This window comes from Prionailurus viverrinus, chromosome C1 (genome assembly GCF_022837055.1).
Source record: "Prionailurus viverrinus isolate Anna chromosome C1, UM_Priviv_1.0, whole genome shotgun sequence".
In the NCBI taxonomy this organism is placed as follows: Eukaryota; Metazoa; Chordata; class Mammalia; order Carnivora; family Felidae; genus Prionailurus; species Prionailurus viverrinus.
Window position 1 is genome coordinate 30474315 of NC_062568.1, and position 12964 is coordinate 30487278.

Consider the following 12964-nt stretch of genomic DNA (forward strand, 5'->3'; position numbering starts at 1 on the left):
TAAGGGAGACTTGGCTTTGTAGTAGTTGTTTAAGAAAAGACTTGGAAATTTTATTTGACTTTAGTGACAAACCAACAATGTGCTGGCCCAGGTTTAAAACGGAGGCCAATACAATATTTGACTAGATTAATAAAAGAAGGGTGCCCTGAACAAGGGAGTTTCCTACTGCTCAGAGAACTCAGGAGGAGGGAGTGGAGTTGAAGATCCTCGCTTTTAAAACAGCATGGGCAGAGCAGTGGGCGACCAGAGGAGTGTTAACAGGATGGGAGATTTCAGTTCAGAGAGCTAGGACCACGTATGCCTGAAAAGAGAAGACTCTGAGTAGCAGGTCCAATAGCTACGGTCAAATATTTGAAGAGCTACCATACAGAAGGTGTCTATTCTGTGGCACTCCAAAGGGTGACAAAAGACAAACGAGGAAGCTGCAGGGAAGCAGATTTCAACATTTTTGTCTGCCTGTGCTTCATAATGAGTACTGGTCCAACCACACATGAGACTAGGTCCAAATCTAAAGGCGCTTAAGATCTAGAAGCATTGTGATGACTGTCAAAATTCCTCAGCATAGCAAAATCGTGAAGTTCTCGCTCCTGGCAGCGTTCAAATGGCAGCTGGCTGACTGGGATACCACGGAAAGGAATCCTGCATTTGTAGGGGGACATTAAACCATAGCACCCTCTATCCCCTTCCAACGCACATTCTACGCTTCTAATTTCACATTAGTAACTTTCATGAAGATAGTCCTAGGGCTTTATGGATGCAATATCTAAAAATGCCTGCCTTAATAAATGAGAAATAACTATAAATTTAAATGCAATCTGGAAGAGTCCAGAAGGTGAAATTCTACCAAAGTTTGGAAATTATAAATTAATGTTGTCATGGCAACCTTAGTTGATATCATCCATCGCAGCTGAAACAGTTCTTGCTCTGGGACTATCAAAACAATAAGCGAGTTTATATATTCAATGCTACAAACCAGCACTAAATGATATTTTTAATGCTTTTATTTTTAATTTTGGGGGCAATTGATTTGCATTTTCTCCTTGAGAGTTTACAGTTTTCACATGACACTATACTGAGGCTATCATATTACAGTGCGGGGGGGAGGGGGTCAATTGCGTCAAGAGCTGAGGAAGTCACTGGGAGACCCATGCGTGCACTGAATTCAGTCCACTATTCAGACCTCACAGGGGAAGTAAATAGAAGGGACAAAGACCTTCTAGATCAGGATGTTAGCAGCCACAATAGCCAGCATAACATCTACTGTTCCCTTAAAAATTACAGGACTGCCCACATTCCTATAATAACATTCATCGATCAGAAGTGGCAGTATGTCAGATCAGAGTATTTCACAGCTGTTTATGGCTCTTCAATAAATGCGTTTTCTCAGCTATGTATTAGAAATCACTACAACCAGCCCACACTGAGAACAATATTGCCTCCGATCAAAACCACTCTTTCCTTAGTATACTAAAGCTTTTCCTCCCTTCTTGTAAGCAACAAAGACTACAACAAAAGAACTTTCCAAACATCCACAGTTAAGGAAAGAATGGCTCCAACAAAATGAGTGTGAAATCTGTCCCCAGTGTCTAATTTGTATATGAATCTTCCTTTTCAGGGTATTTTAGTGACTTCCTTTATTTGTAATGTATCAGCAAAGAATAGAAATAAAAGTTTATTTTGATGGCAGTGCACCTGGCTATTCAGAGATTCAAAAACTTGCTTTGTTTATTCTTATGCTATCCTGGCAGACGATGTAAACAAGCCTTTTTTCCATGCCTTCATGCTGTACTCATAATCCCAGATGAATATTTTCACAAATGCAAACCATTAGGTAGGACTGGCCCTAAGCAAACCATGAAGGCAACTTCCTTATGGTCCTTTGTCACCCTTGCATGGGTGAAATCTGGGCCCCTTGACCCAGATTGCTTTTTCTCTTCCTTATCAGTTTTGGGTAAGGGTCTATAAAATGATTCAACCTAAAGAACACACATCTAACAAGTTTATGTTACCACTTCCCTAGCGTTTGCATTTTAGGCCCTGCTGCTGGGCACTTTATATCTTGTTTTATTTAGTCATAACAAAACAAGCGGGTATTATTAATTTCACTTCATATATAAGAAAATGGAGATTCAGGAAGATTAAATAATTTAAATAATATAGACAGTCAATTACATAAGTCAAAACCAAGTCTTTCAAGTGACAAATTTGTCCTCTTTTTTCCGATAAACCATATTGATCTTAGGAAAGGGAGTAGAGTTTGTATAATGTAGGCTTTCACATATTAGAGAGCAGGAAAAGAGAAGCTGTTGATATCTGAACTGCCCTTTCCAGTAGTATAGAGTCTGAAATCACACCACGAAGGCTACCTTTCTCGTCTACACACGAGACCATCCTTCCCACAGGAGACAAAGAAGTGGATGTATCATAATTTAGGAAAAACAGCCCTATTTTTGCTTTCCTCTTCTCTTCCCAAGTTGCACATATGGTACAAATGGGACCCAGAGGCCAGTGGGGCAGCTCATTAATAAGCAGTGCTCAGTGTCATGGGTCTGGAACCAGGTAACAGCCAGTATCCAGGCAAGCTATTCAAACATCTATCAAACTGAGTTTCCTGCCCATTGCTGGCAGGTGTCGGTATTGAAGAAGCCTGGAAGTGAGCAGCAGGGGACTTACCTTTAAGGCTTGTAGCTCAGCTGCAAGACTACTGTCCTAAGAAAGCGTGGAAGTACATGATGGGACCCTTACCTAAGGCAACTTGGGATTCTTACATGAAAACGAAAAGCAGAGACTTGGGAATGAAGGAGACAAAGTGAAATCTGGGGCACAAAGTGAAAATGTGATACCCAAGAATGAGGCTGAGCTCTGGCTTCCTAGGCAAACTGCAGGGCCGATCCCATGGAGAGTCCCTAAGGTACATATGCAAGGGAGTGGCAACCCTCCTGCAAAGAACCTACACTGGTCCCACACCCTGCAGATGGGGGAACAATAACCACATCGACTTGGTCGCCATTTTTCTCAGGCCCTTTTCTGTACATATGTGACTTTCAAACTTTTCTTTTTAGCACATGAAACTTTCTCCGTTTGTATACTAATGCCTAATAAGTAGACACAAATAAAAACAACTGCTCAAAGGGATTCTGCCCTGAAATGAAGGGCTTAACAGAACAATCTGCAAAAGACCAGGAGAGAAGGCACTGAGTCACTCTGCCTATCAGACTTCGCTGGAATCCGATCCTGCTGAACCTTTATCATGATAGTTATGGTTTCTTCCCCTCACCTCCAGGTATCTCCCTCTTGCTCCAACTCGATAAGCTCTGGTTTCTATCACTGGTTGGCTTTTCCACTGTGAAAACATAAAGCTTTGTGTATCTCCTAGGACACCATATATTATCTTCTGGGTCTTTCTGACCACTCTCATGCCCTTAGCCTTTTGGGCCAACTGATCCACAGACTGCTGCTCTTAGTATCTTAAGTGCTTTACCAACAGTTGTTTGGCACATCACTTTGTTTGATGCACAATGACTCTATAGCACACATATTGTTAAGGCTCAAGACCTACTGGTTCATTAGTTTGTTCAGAATTCCAGAGCTAGACAGTGGGGAAGCTGGGCCTTGGCCCACCAGAAGGGATCAATGGCAGGATGGGGCATCTCAGAGACCTGGGCAAGGCTCCCGGTGCTCCACCTGGTGCCACACAAGTTGAAGGCTTCTCAGGAATGTGACTCGACCTGCCCTTCCCCAGCTCCTACAGTTTATCTGAAATCTTCCCTCTACTACACAAGTATCCCTGCTTCTCACTCCTGACAGCGACTGGGTAGGCTAGGGAGACAGATGTGCTTTAATCATGATTTCAGCACTGTGCACATTGTATGCATGACTCCTGGCTGTAGCTTTCACAATCTGTTTCTTTGATTCCGAATCTTATCTAAAGCACTTTGTATCTCTGGATTTAAGAAACTGAGCAATTGCTGCTTCTCTATATCTGTAGGGTTGACTTAATCATTCAACAAGCTCATGGGCTTGGCTCATACAGGATGCATCTCCTGGGAATGAGGAGATGTTCTGTAACAATGCTGTCCAACAGAACTATAATAAGAGCCACACAGGCAATTTAAACGTTTCTAGTAGCCATGTTAAAAAAAAGGTAAAGATAAATATGTGAAGTTAATTTTAATAATATATTTTATTTAAACTACTATATCCAAAATATTACTGTTTCATTAAGTAACCAATATTTAAATCTTTTAATGATATACTTTACATCTTTTTCTCATATACAGTCTTTGAACTGTGGTGTATTTTACTCTCACAAAACATCTCACATTATTTCAAGTGCTCCACAGCCACATGCAGCTAGTGGCTACAGTACTGGCTAGCATAGTTCTATAATCTCTTCTCTGTTCCCATCTTTCCTCTCATTTCTTTCCTGTAACAACTCGTTTCCTCTAGTAAGGATGCCATGGGTAGGGGCAGGGACCAGGATCGTTAGAGAAGACTTTGATACACACACGAAGGGAGAGCCCAGATCACAAAGGAGCTTTTGTGCCATGCTAGGAAGCTTAGATTTTATCCTGGAGACTGCTTCTCTGACTCTGCTGAAGGATTTTAAGCAGCAGAGAGTCGTGACCAAATCTGCCTTTTAGAAAGGCAGCAGTGTGGGGAATGGATTGGAGGCAGGCCAAGCAGAAGGCAGAGGCCAGTTATGAGGCCCCTGCAGTAATCCTCAAGGGAAGTGATGAGGGCCTAGACCAAAGCAGTAATGGTGGTGGTCTTGACAGGTCAGGGCAGATTCCAATGAGATTGAGAGATATGGCTTCTATAAGCCTTGGTGATCAATGAAATGTAGGGGTTGAGGAAGAGGGAGGAATCTAGAACGACTCCCAGATTTAAAAACTGGTGAAGTGGGTTTCATTGACTAGAGAGAAAATACATTAGGAATATGCTGTAAATGGAAAGCAGGAGAGAGGAATGCCTCAGAAAACAAGTGGACAAAGTTTCAAAGAGCAGAGAGTAATCACAAAGGCATACAGGTCAAAAATCAGAAGAGAATCCTAGACAAAGGATCTGCCAGTTTGAAGGTCAGAGGTGGTCATCGTGAGAGGACAGGACTGTGGGGGTTTGGAGAGAAAGGGGAAAAAGGGATGTGCAGTTACTGTGTAAGAACAGGTCCTTCTGACAACAGCAATGGGATGGAACACAACCAGACCAAGAGGGAAGGGGCCAAGGGGATTTTGCTCGTCTTGTCTTCTGTTTTTATAAAAGATGAGAAGACTTGCGCGTGTTAATGCGCTGAAAGAAAAGGTTGGTTGAGACCCTGAAGAAAAGAGAGATAATGGAACAAGGTCCCTGAGGAAGCAGGAAGGGATGTTGTCCAGAGAGATTAGTCTCCGACTACAGATAATAAAGGGAAGAAAAGGTGTGACGAGGAAGAACCTGCCATTTATAAGGAAGATATAACATTACCGTTGCAAAACTATTTTTCTTTATTTAGAAATAGAAATGAAATACAATTTTAAAAATATGTATTTATTTTTGAGAGAGACGGGTGTGAGTGGGAGAGGGGCAGAGAGACAGAGGGAGACACAGAATCCGAAGCAGGTTTCAGGATCTGACCTGTCAGCATAGAGCCCAATGCGGGACTCGAAGTCAAGAGCCAAGAGATCATGACCTGAGCCGAAGTCTGACATTTAACCAACTGAGCCACCAATGCACCCCAAGTTACACAGGAAGGCTTTTTAAAAATAGTCCTACATATCATGTAGAAAATCAGATAAATATTGAGCATAGAAGTCACTAGTTTCCTGGAGCCCAATTTGTGGTCTTGGTATACTACCAAGCCTTTTGCATACCTTTGGGCTCTAACTAAATCACCTCAGGTTACTCAGGAGAGCCAGAGCGGTTGTTTATAGTTTGTGGCCTCTCTGGTTGGTCAGTGTCTGTGCTGAACTGATAGGTAAACATTTCAGTATCACCACACATTACTTGGCAGAGCGGTGTAAGAAAAAAAGCAGTGTAAGAAAGTGCGGTATAAGAAAGCCCAGACTTGTGGGGGTGAGACACCAAACAGACTCTCCTGCAACTTATCAACGATGCAGATTCAATCAAATTCTGTAACTTTCCTGACTTTGGTATCTCCCTCTTTTAAAAGGTACATAATCTATACCTTGCAAGATAACCCTGAGGTTTAAATGAGATAATCAATAAGTGATACCTATCATGATGGTGATAATTGTATTCACTTTGTTCTGAATTTCTAGCATTGGGCTCTGCTGCTGCTGAATCTATGCTTTGCAACAATCAACATCTTGATCCCTAAGTAGAATTAAACCACCAATCGTACTGTTAGGAAAGGTCCTTAAAAATCCTAATGGCCGTCTGGGGACGCCGGGGTGGGTCAATCAGTTGAGCGTCCAACTCTTGATTTTGGCTCAGGTCATGATCTCCCGGTTCGTGGGATCGAGCCCTGCATCGGGCTCTATGCTGACAGTATGGAGCCTGCTTGAGATTTTCTCTCCCTCTCTCTCTGTCCCTCCCCAGCTTGCTTGTGCACATGTTCTCTCTCTCTCTCTCTCTCTCTCTCTCTCTCTCTCAAAATAAATAAACTTAAAAAAAATCCTAATGGCCATCTGATGTTTGTGTCCTTTCTTCATCACGATACACATTCAGTCTCAGCCCTCAAACGCAGGGGTGACATCTGCTCTACACCTAACTCACTACTCAACCTTTCTAGGCTTCAATATTGCTCTTCAGTAAGGCAGGGGTAATAAAAGTATGTACTTCAGAGCACTGTTTTGAGGAAAAAAGGAGATAAGGCATGTATTTAAATGAGACACTACGTATTATAGCATGTGCTTGAATACATTTAGTCATGTGGGGCTTAGCCACCTCATGAAATAGCACAATCTCTTAATAGGACCACCTTTCTTACACTGACCCCAAATCTGTCTTCCCTGAAAGTAAACCCATTGGTCCAAGTTTTACAGCTCATGGGAATTCTTCTACAGAATCAGAACTAGGGTTCTGTATAATAGTATGTTTACTCATTCATTGAGCTCTGCTGGATGCACTGGGCAGTGTCTCACAGATGGCTGGCTATTTGAGATCACAATCAGGGCAGACCTCTCCCTATGCAGAGCACTATCAAAGTTTCAACTTTCAGCTGTGTCTCCATAATGCAGGAGACCTTTTTGAGCATTCTGAGCAAGTTGGATGCTACCCAGGAATGCACTGGTTATACTGCTTACAAGATTTATTTTGTGATTTATGTCATGGTCAGTTCAGCACTTGGCACCAAAAGTAATTATTGCTGGGATCTGTAGATGCTTTAAGTTTCATTATTGAACGCTGCAGCCCACCAATGCCCAGGAGAGCTCTGGTGGGATTTCAGCTTAGGAGCAGTGGCAGGGTAAAAGAATACTGATACTGGACTCAGAACTCTAGAATAGGCCTGCCCTTCCCTACCCCCACACCCAGCCACCATTCCCTTACCCCTGTACTCCCAATGATAGCTACTGAGCTCTTGCAATAAACAACTCAAGATCCCCACCATATCCCAGGAAAGGAAATTTTCCCTTCTGAGCTCTCTTAGACCTTTGTTTCTGGGATACATTTGTCATTTCTCCTGTTAGACTATAAACTCCTTCCTGGCAAAAAACAGGGTCTTGTACAAGGTGAGTCTTATTGGAAGTTTGAAGAATTTAATTTTGTCCTGAACACAGTATGATGGGTGCCAACTCTTCCCTACCTTACCTTTCATCCCTGCTTGAATCCCCAGATGATTTTTTTTTAATTTACAAGGAAGTTTTAAAATGAAAAAGGTTGGGCAGTCCTGTGATACAGTCTGGGATTTTATGGCCGATTAGCTGAACTTTTATTTAACTGAGAACTCTAGCCTAATTGTTTTATGTATAAAATACTGGCATAAAGCCTGAATACTTTCATTTTTTGCTCACTACTGGGACCCATCACTCCACCTTAAAATAACGACAGCCTCCTTAATTCCAACTCACAACTGCCAGCCTCCATCATTATCTCAAGACTGGAAAATGCCGAGGCCTCAGAATCTCACAGCTGATGAATGGAGAGGCTGATTAGAACCACAGAAGAAAAATGAGAAAAACTCCTTGACAGATGCCTCCTTCAAATGCCTCTCCCTTTTATCCAATGTCAACATTAATTTCTATGTTAACAAATATTTATTGAGGTCATGACTAGGTGTCAAGCTGCAAGCTAGGCTCTGGGGACACAATGGTGAGCAGTACACAGGCAATATCAAAGCCCATTATTTAGAAAAAATTCACCCTTATGGCTTATTGACTCCACTGGTATACTTATCAAGAGCTTCCTATGCCAAGGGCCATAGACGGTTAAAGGATAGCATGCAAGTTAGAACAGTGCCCTCAAGGAACTTTCAGTCTAGTTGGAAAAGCAAGAATTAAGCATACAAGAGTACCGGAGAGTACCTGATGGTCTAAAGGGATGGTGCGGACAAAAGGGCAGAAGAAGAAGAAACCAGTGAGTAACATGATCAGGCTGACTTTAACTGGGAGATGGTTGTTAGGTTAGAGGAAAAAGGAAAAAAAAAATGTTCTAAAAAGCAGAGCATGAACAAAAGGGTACAAAGTCATCTTAGAAGGGCAGTGAGATCGGATTACCAGGAATAGAAGGCTCATGTTGGAAAGGACTAGAAAATAAACTTGGTAAACCAAATTTGGGCAAGACTGTAAAGTACATTCAAACCAGGTTGAGAGGTGGAACTAAAGGCAAGGGCATGGAAAGTATATGAACTAGTGGAAAGAGTACTGGCTTTAGAATCATATAAACCTGAGGTCAACACAGCCTTCCAGCGAGACAATCCTTGGAGAGGAGTTCTAAGGAGAAGAGTTTAGGAAGGCTGATGTGGTGGGAGCACACAGAGTGGGGAGAACTCAATTAGTGAGAGACCAAGGTACAGCTCACTCTAATCATCCTAGAACAGAGATGGCCATGGACCTGGGCTATCCAGGAGAGTGAGGAATGCAGAGGAGATATGGGGACCGGTTCAGAGACACTATTAAAAAGGAAAAGTTAACAGAACTTGATGCACAGTATGAAAGAAGGAGGAGCCAGAGGATGGTCCCTGGGTCTCAAGTCCAGGTGACAAAGAGAATGCCAAGTATCAAGGAAAATCTTCTCATTGTGAAAGGAATAGGTTTAGCAAAGAATACAAAAACTTTGGGTCAGGCATGCAGCCTTTAGTCTGACAGCAGGACATCCACCATGAAAAGTCTACTAAACAGGTGCATAAATGGGAACAGAGTTTGTCTATACTAGAGACAAAAATTTGCATGCTATACAAATAGGTAACACCATCATATTTAAGAAAAACATTTTGAAGTTTTTATTTATTTAAGTAATCTCTAAACCCAACGTGGGGCTCAAACTCACAACCCTGAGATCAAAAGTCACATGCTCCTCTGACTGAACCAGCCAGGCACCCCATGTTTAAGAATTTTTTATTAGAAAATAAAAATACTAGCTGTTAAACAAAAATAATGGAAATGACATAAATAGTAGAGAGAAACACATCTTCACAGACTATTATTCTTAGCTATGGTACTTAGGGGATCCTATCCATTACAACACTGAATGAATAAACTGGAGAAATACGGCATATGGCCTATTTACATAACAAGCATCACAACTCCAAATTAGCCATTTTGATGTGTCAAGGAAATAACACCTTCATAGCAGACTACTTCAAAAAAGGAAAGAAAAAAGAAAGGTTTGTTTTTCCTCTATAATTATGTGTACTTGGTCTTTAACTGTTTGTGTCATGAAAATCATATTTTAATTGTGTGATTACACTCTAAGGCATAACAGTGATGGAATGAATTGATTAGCTGAATTATGCACAATCATTCAAAAATCAATAAACAGCCTCCATCACTTAAGTCTTTCCATATTATGTATCTTCCCTCATGTCCTGTGCCACGCTTATAAAAGTGGCTATTCTGTGCACAAAAATTGTAACAGACATATGATATAATTATCACAGTCAGGAAAGGGTCTACAGAACAGGACAGGGCAGTGAGCAGGCAATATCTTTCTATTGCATACAAAACCCACTCCACTTTTATCAATGTGGCCAGACAGGTGGTGGCAGCCTGGATCTTACTACCAGCAACCTCAACTTCTTCCATTTTATCAAAACTGTAACCAAAAGTTCGTGTCCTAGCTCACATCATGAGATGCTGATTCAAATTATGTAAAGAAAATATAATGAAGACCACCAAGGCGCCTTTCACACATATGCCATAAGTGAAAATTCATTGTTAATGACAGGACCATTCTATGATCACAGACTGAGAAACTGATAAAACTTAGAACCAAAAATGAGACATCTCTAAAGCTTAACTTCTTACGGTGAGTATTTCTATCTGCACAGCAAAATTGATCTAGGAGATGCTTCCGACTGGCAGCACTTCAAAGACTGCAATGGTGTGGCCTAAGCATTTTCTTTCCCTGATCATCATGAGGTGGTGGAACAGCTTCACAAGCCCATAGATACCCATCCCCACAATGGCCACTTGAAAACCAGTGGGAACACAGAAGCAAATCAATTTAAGACTTTCACTAGGGATCTCCCTAAAACAACGTAAATACAAAAGGAGTCTCCACTGTCTAAATTAGTACGTTAAACTAATTGATCCCTAGGAAATAATTTAATATTTTCAGAGGCAGGGATTAAAGAAAGAAAAAAGGAGTATATTACTCCTTTCCCAGATGTTGAGTTTTTACTATGCTCTTAAATATTCTTTGCATTCAAGTCATTTGTATTTTTATGCAAATTATCTTTGGGGCTAGTCGTGTGTGTGTGTGTGTGTGTGTGTGTGTGTGTGTAAAGCCACACAGATACAGAATTTGATATATTTTACATTCTATTCTCCATAAAATAGGTTTTAACAAAGCTTGAGTTTAATCCAAAACACTAATTAGAGATTGCAGCAATGTTTGCTTTGTTTAAATAGAAAATCATTCCCAAAGTTGATTTTGCCCAAGTTAAAGATCCAATAAATATTAACATACACAGATATTATTTAACAGTACAGTTACTTGTTAAAACTGCCCCCATGCATGCAACACACTGCTTTCTGGTTTAATGATACAGTTTTATAAAGCCAATGAAATACTTTATCCAGAAGGCAACCTTAGTCTTTAATTTTCAGAGAATCTTTCACAATAATTGGATTTGCTGCTTGAATATTTTCTTTTTCAGAATGAAGCAATTTCTGACTTCCTGTCCTCTTTTTTCCCTGCCATATTGCACATCTGCTTAATCTCCAGAAAATAAAATCAATCAGAATGGCAATGAATTGTTCCTCTAAGACCAACTAAAACCATGTCATAAAGGTCACACAACCATACTCTTTCAAATACTGGAATAAGCCTTTTCCTCTGCATAGGTTCTAAAATGTGAGTCTTTTTTTTTTTTTTTTTTTTTTTTTACTTTTGAGAGGACTAGTAAAGTTAACATAACATTTAATTTTTTTTAAATAAGTGAAAAATATTACATACAACATTTCACGTAAAGAAAGAGGCTGTGTTTGAAGTTCAAGGTTTTTCACTAGTTCTCAAGCTACAGATTCTGTAATACACTGAAAAGAAAATGCTGTACCGAAAGAATCTTTACAGCGTCAGGTCTCCAAAACCTTGACATCCGCTGAAACCAGGACTGCTGGGAACTGAAAGCTCACGAAGTTCACAAACACACACACCCCAACCCCCCAAGAACGGGAAGCCTCCACTTGCGAAGATGTGAAGCCTCGGTAGCATCTCGGTCCCGGTGAAGTCTCAGCCCTTCACCTCCTACGTCTGCAGTAAGTATAAACAACCCAACACGGTGCGAGCGAGCAGGGCCGATCTTCTGAGACACGCAAAGTCTAGCGTGCTGAGGGCGCGAAGAACGCTCTCCGCGTTTCTGAAACAACTGACGCCTTGGGCTTCAGTCCGCCGCCGCCGCCGCCGGATCCGAGCCCCGGCCGCCGCCTGCGGACTCCGGGTCCACAAGCCCGGACGCGGCGGCGCGACCGCTCTGTCCCGCGGCCGGGTCGCCCGGCGTCTGCCCGCGTCACCCCGCCTGCCATCGCGGCGACTTCGCGGCCACCGCATCCCGCTCCCGCCGGGCGCCGGGACGCGGTCGAGGGTGGGCCGGTCCCGGCTGAGGCGGGCAGCTCCGCGGCTCCGAGCGAGGGAGGAGGGCGGCGGGTGGCCGTGGGTCTCACTCCGCCCCGTGAGTGGAAGGGGGCGCTCGCGCCGGGGAGGGCCGGCGAGGGACCGCGGCCGATTCAGATCCGGGGCGGGCGGGTCCACGTCGGAGCGCGGCGGCCACACGCTCGCCCTGGGCGCGCAAATGTGCGCCGGACCCGGCACCTCCTCCCGCCCGCCGGCTCGTTCGCTCGCGCCGGCCTGAGAAAGGAAGGACGGCGACCTCCGCGTCCGGTCTGTGCCGCCAGCCCGCGTCGGCGCCGAGCGGGGGCCACACCCAGCGCCCCGAGAGGCGGCGGGGGCTGGGCGGCCCAGGCTGCGGAACGCTCGGCCCGGGCCGAGCCTCCGTCCCGGCCGCCCAGGCCCCGCCGCGTCCGCCTGAGCCCCGCATCCCGGTCCGGGCCCGGCGCGCGGGGAGGGGGAGTCCCGGGCGGCGGCGGCCGCGAGTCCCGGGCTTACCTCTGTGCCGAGCGTTGGTCGCTCTGTCCCGGGCCGGGAGACGGCGGCCGGGGGCGCGGTCGCCGGGGGAGGCGCAGCGGCAGTAGCGGCCCCTGCGGCGCGGAGGGCGGGCCGAGCGGGAGCCGCTGCCTGGGCCGCGCGCCGTCCGGAGCTCGCCCCGCGCTGCCGGCGCTCGCGGCGGAGGGCGCAGCCAGCTCGGCCCCCGGACTGGATTCCTTCACTGACACAACTCAGGATCGGCCCGCTCCACGCAGGGACA

General features: G+C 44.1%; 1 protein-coding gene across 7 annotated transcripts in view; it reads right to left on the reverse strand.

Moving 5' to 3' along the window:
• SPATS2L (spermatogenesis associated serine rich 2 like) overlaps positions 1 to 12964 on the reverse strand; it is a 170109-nt gene that overhangs the window by 153291 nt on the left and 3854 nt on the right. Inside the window, exon 1 of one of the 7 annotated variants that reach the window (XM_047872560.1) lies at positions 12706 to 12959. The exons of 5 other annotated variants lie outside the window; for them this stretch is intronic. The gene's annotated coding sequence lies outside the window, so the exon portion shown is untranslated. Of the gene's footprint in view, positions 1 to 12705; positions 12960 to 12964 lie in introns of those variants that run through there. One more of the 7 variants, XM_047872561.1, reaches the window with a different exon arrangement.